The sequence below is a fragment of the Tenrec ecaudatus genome, chromosome 7 (genome assembly GCF_050624435.1).
Source record: "Tenrec ecaudatus isolate mTenEca1 chromosome 7, mTenEca1.hap1, whole genome shotgun sequence".
NCBI classification, from domain to species: Eukaryota; Metazoa; Chordata; class Mammalia; order Afrosoricida; family Tenrecidae; genus Tenrec; species Tenrec ecaudatus.
Genome location: NC_134536.1, coordinates 51,158,837 through 51,175,322, shown reverse-complemented (window position 1 = coordinate 51,175,322; position 16,486 = coordinate 51,158,837). Strand labels below are relative to the sequence as shown.

At 37.9% G+C, this 16,486-nt stretch overlaps 1 pseudogene; it reads right to left on the bottom strand.

Moving 5' to 3' along the window:
* Positions 1–8,469: 8,469 nt before the first annotated feature.
* Positions 8,470–9,638, bottom strand: LOC142452365 (paraspeckle component 1 pseudogene; annotated as a pseudogene).
* Between the last annotated feature and the right edge of the window lie 6,848 nt (positions 9,639–16,486).

The following is a 16,486-nucleotide window of genomic DNA, read 5'->3' as shown; positions in this document are numbered from 1 at the left end:
AAATGTAGATGTATTTATACCATATTTATGGATTAGATTATTAAATGTTATTCATGTATATTATTTCCAAATTGGGTTAGATATTAGATACCATTTAGACTAAAATTCTAGAAGATTTTCTATAGAAGCAGCTTCTAAAGTCTTCCTAGATATAGAAAATGTTTCTAGATCAGCAAAACAATCTTGAGAATTTTAAAGAACAAATCTAGGGCATCTTCTTCCTCATTTCCGGATGGGGCTGTTTGCATAAGGTAGGGCGCATAGATTAATGGAACGGAATATAAAGCCCACACCCACTCCCATTGTGTGCGCTAATTCAGAGCCACCTGGGTAGGACTTCTGAGACTGTAAATCATGATGGGAGCAGCTGGACTCAGCTTCTCCTTCAGAGAGGTGTTGAGCTGGACCACTGACCTTCCAGTTGGCAGCACCATGCCTAATCAATATCATCATTAGCGCTCCTGAAGCAGAATACAGAGGCCAGAGATTGATTTACATGGAGCACTTACTTTTAACGGACTATGCAAATGAAGGAGACCAAACCAAACTCACTGCCAGGGAATCCATATGGACTCACGGACATCCTGCGGGCCAGGGGAGAACTGCCCCAGTAAGTTTCCCGGGCTGTGTGTGAGGCTAGAATGCCCTGGCTGTCTTTCTCATAGTGGCGCGTGGCTTCATGTTTTTGATAATTGGTATAGTTACAAATGAAACATGAACCTTCATTACATACTTAAAAAATAAACTCAAAACGAGTATAAATGTAACCTATATCTGCAGCGAAGTATAGAACTAAATTGTGAAATGCTTTAGACAAAATATAGGGGAAATTCTTGTTAGTTGGGATTGGAAAGTCTTCTTAGGAAGGAAGAAAAAGCACAAAGCATAAATTGGTTTTTATCAAAATCAAAGGTTTCTCCATGAAAAATGTAAGCGAGTACAAATCTATGCTAGATTTGGAGAAAATGCCCCACAGCGACCCCTGTGGGATTCCAGAATTCGAGTGTGTTTACAGGTTTCAAACTGTGGGCCATGAGGATTGCAGGCCCACACATACTACTAAAGCCCCGGGGCTCCCTGTGAAAATGCAGTCTCTTCTTGTTATTTGCAGTAGAGATGTTCTATGAGACAGAAGCCCTGTTTGTGCAGCTGTGTACTGGCTTAGTACTAAACAGGAGATGGGGCCGTCTGAATCCCCAATGGCTTTGGGGGACAAAAGATCTTGGGACCTGCTGCCATAAAAGTTATGATCTAGGAATCAGTTCTATTCCATCACATGGGCTTGATATGACTAGGCGTTAACACTGAGGCACACAACAGCAGTGACTTCTAAAGTCCCTATGCACACTTAATGAATGCATACTGAACAGGGAAAAATGAGATTAGGTTTCTGTGGTCCTCTGGTCACTTTTTTATGTTTGATTGATACATTGTTTGTTTTAAGTATGTTTCTCTTAAAACAACTTTATTTAATATATATTATTGAGTCACAAAACTAAGCTCGCAGTCAACACTGTAACTCATGCCTAGGAAAAATGTATCTAGTATATCACAGTTTTCTATTTGGAACATTAGGCAGCACTTGAACCTGCAGCTGGCCATCATTTCAAAGCATTCAACTGTAAAAAACGTGACAATAGTAGACCCTGAAATAGCACGTTTTTAGGAGGAGAACTAAAATAATAAGGCGGAGCGTTGTTTTGTTCAACTTCAGCAGGAGTGTCCTGTTGATTCTGACTTAGAACGACCTGATTCACAAGGCAGAAATACCCGCATTGAGTTTTCAAGGCTGAAATTGTTGTGAAAGCAGACTGCCGCATCTTCATTTTTGCATAGCAGGTGTTGGGTTCTAACGGCCGAAGCTTCCCGACCCGTCTGGTACTTGAACCACCGCACCACCATTGTGCCAAGGTGCACACAGGATGTCTCAAACATTTACTGCTCTGCTTTGTGCATGGCTTTGAAAGCACTGCCAATATGAATTTGGGAGTTAGAAGTAAATATTAATTGACAAATAGAGAATCCATGAGTAATAAGAGAGTAAAACTCCACTTTAAATTGCATCTGTAATAAAAGGAGCCCTGGTGGCGTAGTGGTCACTTGGAGGGCTGCGAACTGCAAGATCAACCGTTCGAAACCACCAGCTGCTCTACAGGAGAAAGGCGGGCCCGTTTCCTCCCATAAAGAGCTTCAGTCTCAGAAACCCACAGCACCAGTTCAACCCTTTTCTCTAGGGCTTCTATGGGTTTATGGCCGTGAGTTTGGTTGGGACAGTTTTTTATGTGATAAGAGACTATATACATATAATCAACACACACAGAAAAAAAAAAACAAAGTAAATTTCCTAACTGCAAGAATGACATGAAAATCTTATTTGATCTCCTCTGGTTACATAGGTGGAATAAGAATCCAATCCCACATCGTCCCAAGGCTGATTTCTACTCTCTGACCATCCTATTCTATTCTGACACCAGCCATTCTCGTCACATTGTCTATTTCCTGCTGGGTTCTATCATCCATTAAAATGTCCTGAGAGAACTCACAAAAAATACTCAAGATTATAAGGTTGATTGGGGAAGTGAATAGGTTACAACTTAGGATCAGAAAGGTTAAGCGTGCATTTCCCTTGTACTGACTATTTTCTCAGCCCTGCAGGCAGGCATACCTCTCTCTAGTTCTTGCTTAGGACAGTGTTACAAATCTACTTCAGTACTGATCAATAGCAAAGGGAAAACCAACCTTCAACTCTCAGACCCGCTACTGTCAGCTCCTACGCCATTGGCAACAGCACGACCTCTTTACATAGGGATCTTGGGCTCTAAAATACTCTCTGAACCATGGTTCTTCTTTCTTGATGGTTGTGAGACCGCTGTTCCTGTTTCTGAGATGACTAACGTTATACACAGCAGAGCAACAAAACTGACCAATTTCCATGTTAGAGTCCCATACACTTGATATGCGTGCTCTCGAGAGCTCAGCTATTTTCTGGAATTACAAAGATTATGTAAAGAAGAGTCATAGCTAGTCATTCATAGCAAGCCAGCCATATCAACTCAGATGGAACTGCATCACTTCCATAAAAGATAGGCAAAATATTTGAATAAAACTTTGCCATAGAAGATATACAGATGATAAATTCATAAAAAGATGCTTAACATCACTATTCTTTGGCAAAATGCAAATTAAAGCCAAAAGAAAATATTAGACATATCCATTAAACAACTAAAATTTAAAATACTGAAAATATAAATCATAATGGAGAATTGGTGCAACTGATTTGAAATCAGTTTATTTCTTATAAAATAAGATATAATCTTACCAAGTGATACAGCAACTCATTTCTAAGTGATTATCAAAAATTAAAAATAATAGACATATAAAGACTTGTGTACAAATATATACAGCCACTTCATTCAGTATATAAAATCATGAAAAATGATCCAGATTTTCATCTATTGGTACATTAAATTATGCATCATATAATTGTATGAGTGAAAAATATTCAGCAATGTAAAGAAAAATATTAATGTTTTATTAATATATACTTGTAGCGAAACCTATGAGAAGTGGCAGACGAGTGGCTCTCTGGCACAAATAAAGTGGGGTAGGGTAGAATTAAGAGCAGCAGAAGATTCTGCTTCCCCTTATATGATTCTGCCTTCATTTTGGGTCAAAACTTCCTTCCATTATTCATCCTTTAGAAGGAAATCCCATTCTTAAGAAACTACTCAGACTTCACTTCATTTGTAATGCAAATTTTCCAGATGTGTTCTAGATACATTTGATTGTCCCAGTAAATCCAGGAAAAGTACAATTGGCATACCCTTGATGTGGTTACATGATAATATTATATTTATGGGAAATGACACAGTAGAGCTTGAGGTGAGTGAGATTAAGAAGTTGGATAGCCTAGCACATGGTGTTGTTGCAGAGTGCTGACCTGAATCTGGTCAACCTGTAGTGACCCTATGCAAGGGAGTAGAACAGCTCCCAGTTTCCTAGGCTGTAGTCCTGCTGCGCCTACACAGGCAGGCATGTTCTCCTCCGGAGCCAGTAGAAATTTTGCACATGTGGTCTTGAAAATGTCGGTCAAACATGTAACCGTTTCAGGGCTCCTTGCTTAATGAGAAAAATTTCCCGACAAGTATATAAAAAGAAGACATTAGCATATCACACAGAACAATTTACTATGGTAAAGGAGGTAGGAATATTTTGCAACCATCTTTGACCTCCAAATCTCTAATTTGATATTACAATTCTATAGAAAGTTTTGACTATAAAAATTAAAATTCTTGGCATATTTAAGATTACTCGGGAAGAGCAAATTCTGTCTTAACTGTTATGGCCTCATTTCTATTGATTTAATAAATATTTAATATAATATATCATGTAAAATTAGAGTATATTATTAAATATACTAAATCATTAAAAATTCTAATTTTAATATTTTTCTTGGAAATATTAAATCTGAAATAATATGTCTTCTATAAGAAAGGATTTAATTAAATATAACTGTTTTTTGGATTATGAAAAATAACTCAGTGATATTAATAAATCACAAGATTTCTGAGCTAAGAACCCCCAAGTAAAACTCTTGTCCTTTTCTGGTGTAAGTGCTTTCTAACCCTTTATTCAAGTACCTAAAAATGCAATGAAGCAAACATATACAATTTTTCTTCCTGAAACTTCATCACTCACTAATTTTATTTATATCTAAAATATTTCATTAGCTTACAATTTCACAATTTCAAATTAAACTACCTATTGCTTTCTAACAACCTATTAAAACAAAACAAAACCCTGCACATATCCTACCAGCTCTTTCCTTTTCTTATCATCAACAAAGCTCTCAAAAAGAGTATTATTACCTTTAGATAATTATCTTTTAAAATTCCATGGCTGTCCATTCCTTAAGACTCTCCACAATTATTTTATAAGCTTACTCCTTTGGATCAATTATATTTTTCTTCCTGAAGTATCACCATGACACATTGTTATCATTTAGATTAGATGCATACTCTGTTGTCAGTAAATGTCAAGGACCCTCTGCAATCTCATATTTTCTATCCTGTGCCATATTTGACTTTTAAAAATCCCACTTTATTTGCAACTCAGCATGAAGTTCCCTTTCAAGACAAGCTCTCAGGAGCTGTCTCCTCATCAATCTGAGTGCCCCCCCCCCCCCACGAATTCATTCCTCATTAACCCTAACTCCTCATCGTGTGGCCTCAGTGAACTGACGCTGCCCGTTTGGTCTCTTCAGACTCTTCTTGGCAGCTCGGACAGATATTCAAATATTAGCAACCTGAGAAAGGCTGGAGCAGTAATTTGCCATTCAAGCTTGAAATAGATTAGAAATCATTGGGAGGGATAGCCCACCAGTGAGTCTTCTCTATATAAAGCTTCCTTATATATCAGTTACAAACTTGCAAGTCTGGTATGTGTGTGTGTGTGTGTGTGTGTGTGTGTGTGTGTGTGTGTGTGTGCGTTTTGTCTGTAGGGAATATTCTAATTATTTGCGTGTGTTTTTGTTTTTTTTTTGCTTTTGCCCCATTTATCATATATCTTTTCCATTAGTTCTATCTCTTGGTCTTTATTCCACAGAATATGAAATGAAAGTGTATCCTATTGTACTACTTTTAGAACATATCTCTTCTTAGGAGTGGTAGGATTTTATATCTCGATTTTTTTCTTCCTATAACAAAAAAAAACTAATGTCCCTACTCCTGTTAGTTATTTTTCAAGGGATATTATTTGTAGAGGATGGAGTATCTCTTACCTTGTCCATTTGTTTCAAAATCTTTTTAAAACTTTTTTTATCAAGACTCCTAAAAAAAGCAGAAACAAAGAATTTTCTAGATAATTCCGGGAAGGACTTTTATGTTGTAAAAGACACTGAAGTTTCTAAATTACCTGAGATTTGTCCTAGGAAAGACTTGCTGATCCCTAATATTACAGAATGCTAATCAGATCCATTGTCTGCCGGCTTGTACTGTGACTTCTTGTGTGTTGCTGTGATCCTGAAGCTGTGCTTCACACTTCAAATATAAGCATGGTCACCCATGGTGAACTGATTTCAGTTTTGTTTCCAGATTAAGAACCGGCTAAGAAGTAGGAATAGGTGATTCACTTTTGAAGAATTAATCACTAAAAATTTTATAAATAGCAATGGAAGCTTCCTTTTCTGATTTAGTGCAGGTTGAAGGAGGATAGAAGCTATTTCTTGTGTTATATTGACAATGAAAAGATATGTGACTGTATGGATCAAAACGAACTATCGAGAAAATTAAACCAGCCCACAAGAACCATGAAAGTCCCTTGAATACATCCCATCTTAATTGAAATAATAATGACAGAAGACAAGGTGAGGTGTGGCATGACATTAAGAACATCATATATGAAGAAAACAAAATATCATTAAAAGGGCAAATAAAAAACATCACCATAGACTAGCTAAGATGAACGGAAGAAAACTGGAAATAAAAGAGCTGAACAAAATATTTCAAAAGACAATTCCAAAGAGAAAAAATCAGTAAACCACTGCCATTCAGTCTATTCTAACTTGAAGTGACCTACAGGCAGAGCAGAGAAATCCCCTTAGGTGTCTGTGGTTGCAAATCTTCCTGGGAACAGAAATTCTAATCCTTCTTCAGTTGAACATCTGGTGGGTTTGAACTACCCAGTGTTTACCCATCAGAGCACGTAAGGCTTCTTGGAGAAGACAAAGTAATTATTATAATTAAAGATGCAAAGAGCTGGAGTTAGAAAAACAAAATGTAACAGCAAACCATATCGCAAGCTAAAATTACTGAAGAAAAAATTCAAGCCTGAGTTTCAGTATTGAAAATCCTATAGGCAAAAACTATCGAGTGACTCAAGAAGCTTCAAAAGAAGATAGGAATAGTATACAGTCATTATCGCAAAAATGATTGGTCCATTTTCAAGAAATAGCATATTACATTATATGTAAAACATATGAAATTATAGGGATAAGACCAAGCTTCACTGGAGGTGTTAGGAAATTGATGGAATGTAACAATTAAATTATTTAAACAAACATATGCAGAATTGGAAGCATTCACCAATCTATGACAAGAAATTTGGAAGACAGCATCCTGGCCAACAAACTAGAAGATGTACACATATTTCAAAGAAAGGTGACTAAATAGAATGTGGGAGTTATAGAACAACATCATTAATGCAAGTACAATTTTGGCACATCATATAATTTTGCTGAAAATAATTAAAATAAAACTAAACAAACAAAAGCAGGTGCGGCAGTCTATCAACAGAGACGTGCCAGACATTTAAGCTGAATTCAGAACAGGACTTCAAATGAGGGATAGCATTGCTTCGTCTGATGCATCTTCTATGAAAGCAGTTGATACAGGAAAATATTTACTTGTATTTATCTACGACGTCAAGGTCTTTTACTGTGTGGATACTAGTGAACTGTAGATTACATTACCAATAGCTGGAATTCCAGAACACTTTGTTGTGTTCATATAGCCAAAAGTCAATAGATCACACAACATACGGTGGCACTGCTTGGTTTAAAATCGGGGATGACATAGGGCATATCCTTTCACCATACTTCTTCAATCTGTAAGCTGAGCAAAGAATTTGAGAAACGGCACCACATAAAGAAGACCGTGGCGTCAAATTTGGAGGACTTTTTATTAACAACTTGTGATATGTCGATGATAATCTTGCTTACTGAAAGCCAAGAGACTGGAAGCACCTAATGGTGAAGGTCAGACAATGGATTCCATGTAATTACAACGAAAACAACAACAACAAACTCCTCCCAACTGGAGTAATGCAATGGAGTTCCCCACAAGAACCGGAATGGTTTTTAAAGATATCCTTAATATTCCTTCGAAGAATATATGATTATTCATAATTTATATGAAATGAAGACAGCAATTCTGAATCACAGAATAGTCATGGTTTATACAAATGTATACTCCCCATTTCCCCCCGAAAGGCACTTCTCTCACTACTCACTACTGACAGTAGGTTTAACTCAGTTTGTAAACTTCAGTACTATAAGGAGCACAAAATAAAATGGAGTAAATCATCTTCATATTTAAATGACTGGGCTTAGCTAACAATCAAAATGTTCCCCCACAACACGTTTAGTAAAACCATAAGAGAATAACACCAATAAGATTTTAAATTAATTCGAATTAGACTCTTGATTGAGATTAACTACAGAGCTCACAGTACTGCCATACTTACATTCAGCTGAAGGCCCCTGCACATCTGAGCGCTCACAGTGATGAGCATCACCGCTCTATGAATCTACAAAACTCATGAATAAAGAGAGCTACAAAACCTCAAGTTTTATAAGAGAAGTCTTAAATTCTACACGCATCAACAATTCATTCACTTCTTCCAGGCAGCGCATAACGTGTAAAGGTATAGCACTGGATTTCTTTCACTAAAGAGCAGGAAATGAAAGGAGGTTTAATATCTACGGCGCTCACTGGGGCCGTCAAAATTTCCCTCTTGGCTTCCCCTGCCCAAACCACCTGGACCACCAGTCACAGGACCAACACCACTCATTGGTGCTTGAGGGGCTTCAGAGCCTGTTCTGCTACCCATAGGTGCCCCATCTGAGATGGTGGCCCTTGTGGAAATCTACCATTGTGCACTGCTCCATCATTGGGGTTCCCATATTTTCAGCTCCTCCTGGTCCCATGGCAGGACCAGGACCCATGGGTGGGCCAGGTATAGTTCCTCTGTTGTCCATATTCATACCCATCTTTGGGGGAGGACCTTTGTTACCAGCAGGTGCTGGGCTAAACACAATCCCCATGTTTATTGCTCCATGGAGACCCATATCACCCATTCTCATTTCCTGTGCTCTCATTTGATTGCTCCCTTTAAAATTTTCCATATAGTTTGGCTTAAAACCCTCTTGCTGCCATCTATGTTTTTCCCGTTCTCTGTGTCTTATTTCTTCTTCACTTCGATGATGCTCTTCTTCATGTCTTAGTTGTATTTGTTTTTTCAGTTCTTGGTTTCTGAGTTCTTCCAAGTGGCTAAGTTCTTCCTGACGCCTCCAGAGATCTTGCCTCATTAGCATTCACTGGTGTTCGTGCCTGGCTGCTTCCATTGCTGCCTCTAGTTTCTCTTTGGCTTCTCTGATGTTTCTATCAACCTGCTCCCGCTGCTGGTTTTCCATTTCGTCGAGAGCCTTCCATTGAGATGCATACTCAAATCCAAATGTCCCAGGCTGGGCAAAACGTGGAGGCCGTTCTCTTTCCGTAGGATACTGTTGAGTCTTCCGCATCAGCTTCTCTGGCAAGCCATCTTCATCATTGAACTGCTCCGTGGGCTCGGCAATGGCAGGACGAGGGGTTGCTGTCCACAAGAAGGCTCCATCACCGCATCTCTCCAATGCCTTCGGGCAGGCGGCTTGGCTGCAATTTCTACACATCCTTTCCCTTTTCCTCGTCTCTTCTACATCGCCATACCACTGCCCTTCCATGTCCTTTTGCATTCCTGGAAAGAAAGAGAAGTCAAACCAAGCACAGTCAGGTGAATAAGGTGCATGGGTCAAGAGCAGTATCCCCCCCCCCTTTGTTTTAGCCCTATACTGGCAACTGAAATGGAAGCATGATCAGGTGCATTGTCGTGGTGGCAAAAACAATCCCCAATCTGCCACAAATCAGCCTTTTGTCACACGGTGTTATGCAATCTTTTCAGAACCTCTAAATAGAAAGCTTGATGAAGGGTCTGTGAAATTGATGATGTCCAGCAGGAAGTATGTCATCAATCATCATTTCACCTCTTTTGAAGCAAGAAACTCACTCATACACTTGAGGTTTCCCCACAGTGCTGTCCTTGTAGTCTGTGTGCCACATCACAACAGTTTCTGCAACATTCTTCCCGAAGCACAAAACAAAATTGCACAGCCACATACGGTTGGTTTTTAAATCAGCCATCACATAAAATGAGGTTCAAGTGAAACTGCTTTCAAAATAAAATATTCACTGTAACCAGAATAGAACTTTCCCAGGTGACGCCACTGGGTGTACTAACCCAGAGCAAGTTGCTCCATGCTAGCTTCATGGGGAAGATGCATACTATGAATGCTCTGCTCTGTCGCCAGGCAAAATTTCAGTGCTTTTTATTGGGACTGAAGTCACCACCTCATAGATAGCATAATGATTATTTTAGAAAATGATCCATTTTTCTTGGATCCAGCGTCAATGCTCACTGACACAGCAGTCAAGAAATGGAAGGACAAATTGCATTGGACAAATCTTATATATGATACATCTTCAAAGTGTTAAAGATGTTACGTTTAAGGTTAAGGTGCACCTGACATCAACCACGGTATTTTCAATGGCCTGATATCCGCCTGCAAGCAGGACTCCAAATAAGGAAACCACAGAGGCACTAATGCATTTGCATTGTGCGGCTGGTGAAGAAAACACTGAGCTTGCCATGAGAATGCACAAGTCTGCTGGGGAGCAGGAATAGCTAGGATGCTTCTGAGAAGGGAGGATGGGGAGACTGCCTCATGTAGTTTGCATATGTTCTTGGGAAAGCTCAGTCTCTGAGAAGAACTGAGTCAGTGAGAAAGAGAAAACTCTTAATGAAATGGATTGACACAGTGCTGCACCCATGGGCTCAAGCATAGCCCCTAATGAGAGGGTAGTACTGGGCTGGGCAGTATTCAGTTTTGTTGTCCACAAAGTCTCGGTTTCCTGAATGGCGCATACCAGTCAAAAATGCACCATCCTCCTGTGGGAGGAAGGTGCAGGGCCTGGCAACGTTTCCTTCCGCTGTATATAGATAAGGTGGCTGTGAGTCAGAGCAGACATGGTGGCGTAGGACAAGTTGGTCTCTGGGGGTCAGAGCCAGCTAGATGGTATCTAACAACAATAGCAGTCAGACCCCGCCCGCACTGAAGCATTGGGATTCCTGTCCTGCAGCACACGTGGCAAAGCAAGATAACAGTTCAAGGGAAATGAATGAGGAGAGGAGATTTACTGCCATTTAGTGAGACCACCACTTTGACATGGTCATGCTGACTAGAGTTATGCTTCTCATGAACTGCTCACTAACTTCATACTACAGCTGTGAAAAAAAATTCCCACCCATCAGGCAGGCTTGAGAAATATAGTAACCTCTGCCTTCTAGAAGCAGGAGTGTTGTTGCCTCGGTGGTTCAGTATCTGAGTGCACACAGGAAGATTGCTGTACCTGCCATTGCACGTTGAGAGGATGGTGTAACAGGTTGCTACCATACAGATTTATGGCCTTGAAACCTTATGGGGCAGTTCTGCCCTGTCTTTTAGGGTCACCTCACCCAAAATTGAATGGAAGGCAATAAACTTGTAAAGAGTGGTACAAAATGTAGTTTAGCTCCCTAAAGTTTTTACAGACTTTTTATAGATAGGTAAGAATTAGCAAGCAGAAAATATATTAAATAGCTATCTATCCTCTATAGCATGCCTGGTGACCAATCGTGAATTGCTAGACCACTAGCCCAAATGTTCACAATTAGAACCTACTAGGAATTATTTGGGAGAAAGATCTGGTGTTCTGCTCTAGAAAAGACTTCAGTCTAGTAAATCCTATGGTATTATTTTACGCTGTGATTATATAGGCGTGACTATGATCCAGAATCAATTAAATTTCACACATCTTTGGTTATCACTAATTAACATAATTTGCTATTCATATTATTTTCTGAATGGGTATTTTTTGATAACAGAATGTGTATTTATCACATTTATATATATTTGTATTATGTATTTATATTATATTTTATATTTATAAATGTATATTTATCACATTCAATGAGGTATTAATAAATCGTGTTGTTGTGACAAAGTTTAGATAACTATATCTTGACTTGCAGACAATTTACAATAGAGCACAACAAATCTTTGTACAGTATATTGTCCCAGTAAAACGTTACATATATTTGAGCACTTTGTACTTATCTATAAATCCCATAATGTTTTCTATATCTAAGAATCCAGTGTCTTCCCACTCATTTGAACTTATTTTCTGTAATACACTTTTAGATTTGACCTTAGTGATTTTTCTAATTAGAAAGCATTATTGTCTGTTTTATTACATGACACAGTTTAGAAAAGGAAACTGTAAATATAATCTCCTGAGAAAATATTCTGAAACATTACATCGTAATAGAAAACTATATATACCCTATTTACAACAGAAAAAAACCACTGCCCAGTCCTGAGTGAGCCTCAAAATTATTCTTATACTTGAGCTCATTGTTTTAGGCTGTGTGCCAGTTTGTCTTGATGAAAAACTTCCTCGTTTCTTTTTCGCTGTCCCTCTACTCTACCAAGCAAGACACCCTCCTCCAGGAACTCATCTGTCTTGAAAACATGTCCAAAGTTTTTGCCTCTAAGGCTCATTCTGGTTGTACTTCTTTCAAGACAGATTTGTTAGTTGTTTTGCAGTTCATGATAATTTCAATATTCTTCACCTGCACCATAATTCAAATGCATGGATCGATCTTTAGTTTCCTTCATTCAGTGTCCAAATTTCACATGCCTATAAATGAGGTCCTTGAAAATACCCTAGTATGTATCAGGTGTGCCTTAGTCTTTAAAGTCCCATCTTTGCTTTTCAACATTTTAAAGATGAATTGTGCAGCAGATTTACCCACTGCAAGGTGTCATTTTATCTTTTGACTGCTGGTTCCAGGAATATTGATTGTGGATTCAAGCAAAACGAAATATTTGTCAACATCCGTCTGTTCTCTCTTTATCATGATGTCACCATCTGGTCTAGTTGTAAGGATTTTGGTCTTCTTTATATTGGGTTATAATACATACCGAAGGCTATAATCCTCAATCGTCATCAACAAGTGCTTCAAGTCCTCCTCACTTTCTGCAAATCAACTATGAATAGTTTTAAGGAGAATGGGAATTCCAGAACACTTCATTATGCTCATGTGGAATTTGTAAAAAGATCAAGAGACAATTGTACAAACACAAGAGAACAGTGCATGGTTGAAAATTAGGAGAGGAGTACATCAGGATGGTGCTCTCTCATGATACTCAGTCAATCTGCAAGCTGAGTACATCTTCAGAGAAGCTGGAGTGTATGAAGTAGAACGTGGCATCAGGATTGGAGAAGGCTTATTTACATCCTCTGATATGCACATATGCACATGACCCAACCTTGCTTACTCTTCTGAAGCCCTTAACAACGTTTGCGAATGAATGGCATTTTTCCACAAGTTTTTTGATGCTTCTTCATATATATAATTAAAAATAATGAAACAACTCAATCTTAGTGATTTTATCTGAGACATTTTTTAGGGAGCATCTGGTAAATAGCTAGTTGAATATAGATTTTTATCTACTAATATAAAGAAAATTGTAATGTATTTGGTACAGTTTTCAAGAAGGATAAGTGAAAGCAAGAAAATAGTTTTAATTAAAGTTCAAGGAAAGTTTTAATGGATTTAAGGTTAGAACTGTTTCCAGCAAGCATTACTTTTGGGGGAGTTTTCGAAGAGAGCATGGTAAAGAATATGACACTTTATAACTATAGGTCACTAAGGTAAGGTTTCACTTATTAAAAGAGAACCTTCATTTATGCTACATTTTTTTTTGCTTCTTTTATACTTCTTGACAGAAAAATAACCCTAAATCTTGGAGGAATATGATAAGTGAAGCCAAATCTGAATGTGAACACTGCTTATTGTGATGACACAAAAATCAGAATCCATTTTCTTTAGTAGATGAAATGGAAATTTAATTTAAAAACAATATTGTATAAAATAATATTTTACAGCTTTTACACTTTCAATTGATATTTTCTAGTTAATTTAATTTTTAAGAAGAATTAACATTCACATAGCGTATGTTCAACATACATATTGCCGTATCAACCTTTTTTAACATAGATTGTATCTGGTATTACTAGAGGGAGTTTTATCTATAAATTTTTCAGCTATAATTCTTTATCAAATCACTATCTAATCATTACATTTCTTCAATGTTGTTTGTCATAAGTTGAGCAAAGACTGCAGAAATATATTTTATTTTTTGTACTAGTCATACATAGCATTTGTATAAATTTCCTTTTCTTGTTAATATTTTACAAAGGAAATCTGCTTTGAAGAAGATAAAGCGAGAAGTATGACATACACGAATAAACAGTCTTAATTGAACTTGTCACTTGAAAGAGCTAGCCAAATAAATGTACTTGCCTTGTAATGCATCATAACTTATTTCTGATTATATTGACAAAATATATTTTCTGTAAGTAGATGAAAGCTAAAGGCCCACAGTATATAATAAGGTAGATAAGACAGACACTAATTTGTTATGATAGGACTGATGATATTGCATCTGGGCTGTTCTTTAGAGGGTATATTGCTAACTATGGTGAGATTGTCTTTCATAATATGACAGATTAGATGATGATAATTGTGTCATTAATAACTGTGGTTCCTACATAATCTCTTGTCAGCTTGAGGGTAATCACAGTGAAAGGGTTAAGTTTACCTGTCAATCAGGTCCTCATCTGGTGGTGCCTTCTTGTGGGCCTGGCATTCTCATGAGGATTCTGGAAGACTTGCTGAGACCTGTGAGGATCCCTTCTCACTGCTTCACCTTTCTGTTGAGGACCACACTCAGAGAACTCGAGGGGCCACGTGAGACCCACGCCAGTGCTGAGATGCTTCTACCACAACTGGATCCACAAGAATTTTCACCCATCAGTCTGTGATCTTCTTGCATTCAGCATCATTGCGAGTGTCAACTTGAGTCTGAAGAAGTTTTCATGGACTGGGATTGCGCTTATAGCCTAATATCAGACATACAGACTTGATCTGGATTGGGCTGGGGTTTGTCTAAGTATACAATTGCTCTCTGATAGAAAGCTCTTTCTTACCCACATATGAATGTCTCTGGATTTGTTTTTCTAGTCAACTCAGTCTAGTACAAAAACTCAGTGAAAGTAAGGAGACTGTATCAGATATGTGTGCCCCAAAAGAGCAAAGACAAAATTCAAGACCTTCAAGTTGATTTCAACCCATGGTGACTCTAAAGGACTGAGTACACTATCCCTATGTGTTTCTAAAACTGTAAATATTTATGATAGTAAAAATCCTCATCTTTCTCATAAAGAGTAGCTAATAGTTTTGAACCATTGACCTTGTGCATCTCACAACTCTGCCAGAACTCCTTGATACATGTAACGAAGCTGACAATAATTTAGTCAAGTGGCATCTACAGATTATATCTCATCTGCAACAAATTGTAAAATGTCAGAGAGCTAAATATTCATAGGACTCATCTCCCACAGTCTTCCTGACTTAAAATTTCTCTGTTGCTTTATATATCTTTGATATTTTTATTTTATATGTTTTGTTATCTAGTAAGCAAATTATATTTCCCTTTCAATACTGAGAACTCAAATTATAATTAGGATTCAGTGTTAGCATGAGTATCTAAGACAGTTTTCTTTACTAATATACCTTTTAACATCATATCTTCCCCCAGATATATGTCTTTCTCATATGATAAGTACAATGGCCAAACTGAAAATATGTATTCAAATGTAAAATAGCACTGAAAATTTGGAAAAAGAAGTTTTCAAAATCAAAATTTTTTGCTATGATTGTGATATGAAAGAAAAATCACTGAGGCCTAACAATGAGACTGTTGGTGGGTCCCAAATCCTTAATTCCATTTTCATAAATGATTAGAAAATATGATCACATTTTTCCTTGGGAAACCCTGGAATTTCTGTGACAATCTTGGCATTCATCACAACGGAAGTTTTGCTGAACTTCTCCCTTATATGAGGGTAAACTCGACTACGGCATTCTCAGAAAGAAAAAATGCAAAAACACACACGGAGGAAGCTTTCGGGCTCTACTTACCCGCTCATTACATGGATGCTTTATAAAATTCAATCTGGAACATAAATTTACATCAAGCACCCTGTGGTAGTTATAGAATCATTTGTAAATTTGAGGATTAAGAGTGAAGGGGTGGAGTCTAGCCTGTCAATCAGATCATCAAGGAGGCCTCTGTGTGGGCATGGCCTTCTCCTGAGAATTCTGGGAAATCCTGTATTTCTTCTTTGGAGGCAGAAGACTTTTTTCTCTTGACTCACTACCTTAGAAATTCATTATTGACAAGGCTGATTTCCTGTGAGACATCCCTGAGGAGAAGACACACAGACCTACTCTGATGCAGCCCTAGGTGCTGGAGAAGCCACGTGGAGACCCCTGCCAGCGCTGAGATGCTTACAATGCCACTGGATACAAAGACTTTCTAGCCATTGATCTGTGATTGTCCTGAATTTGGCATCATTGCATGTGTTTCATGTGTCTGAAGAGGACTTTATGTACTGGTGTCAGACATATGGGCTAATATCAGACTTATGGGCTTGGACTAGACTGGGTTGGGATGCTTTCTTAATGTATAGTTACCCTTGATATAAAACTCTCTCTTATATACATACAA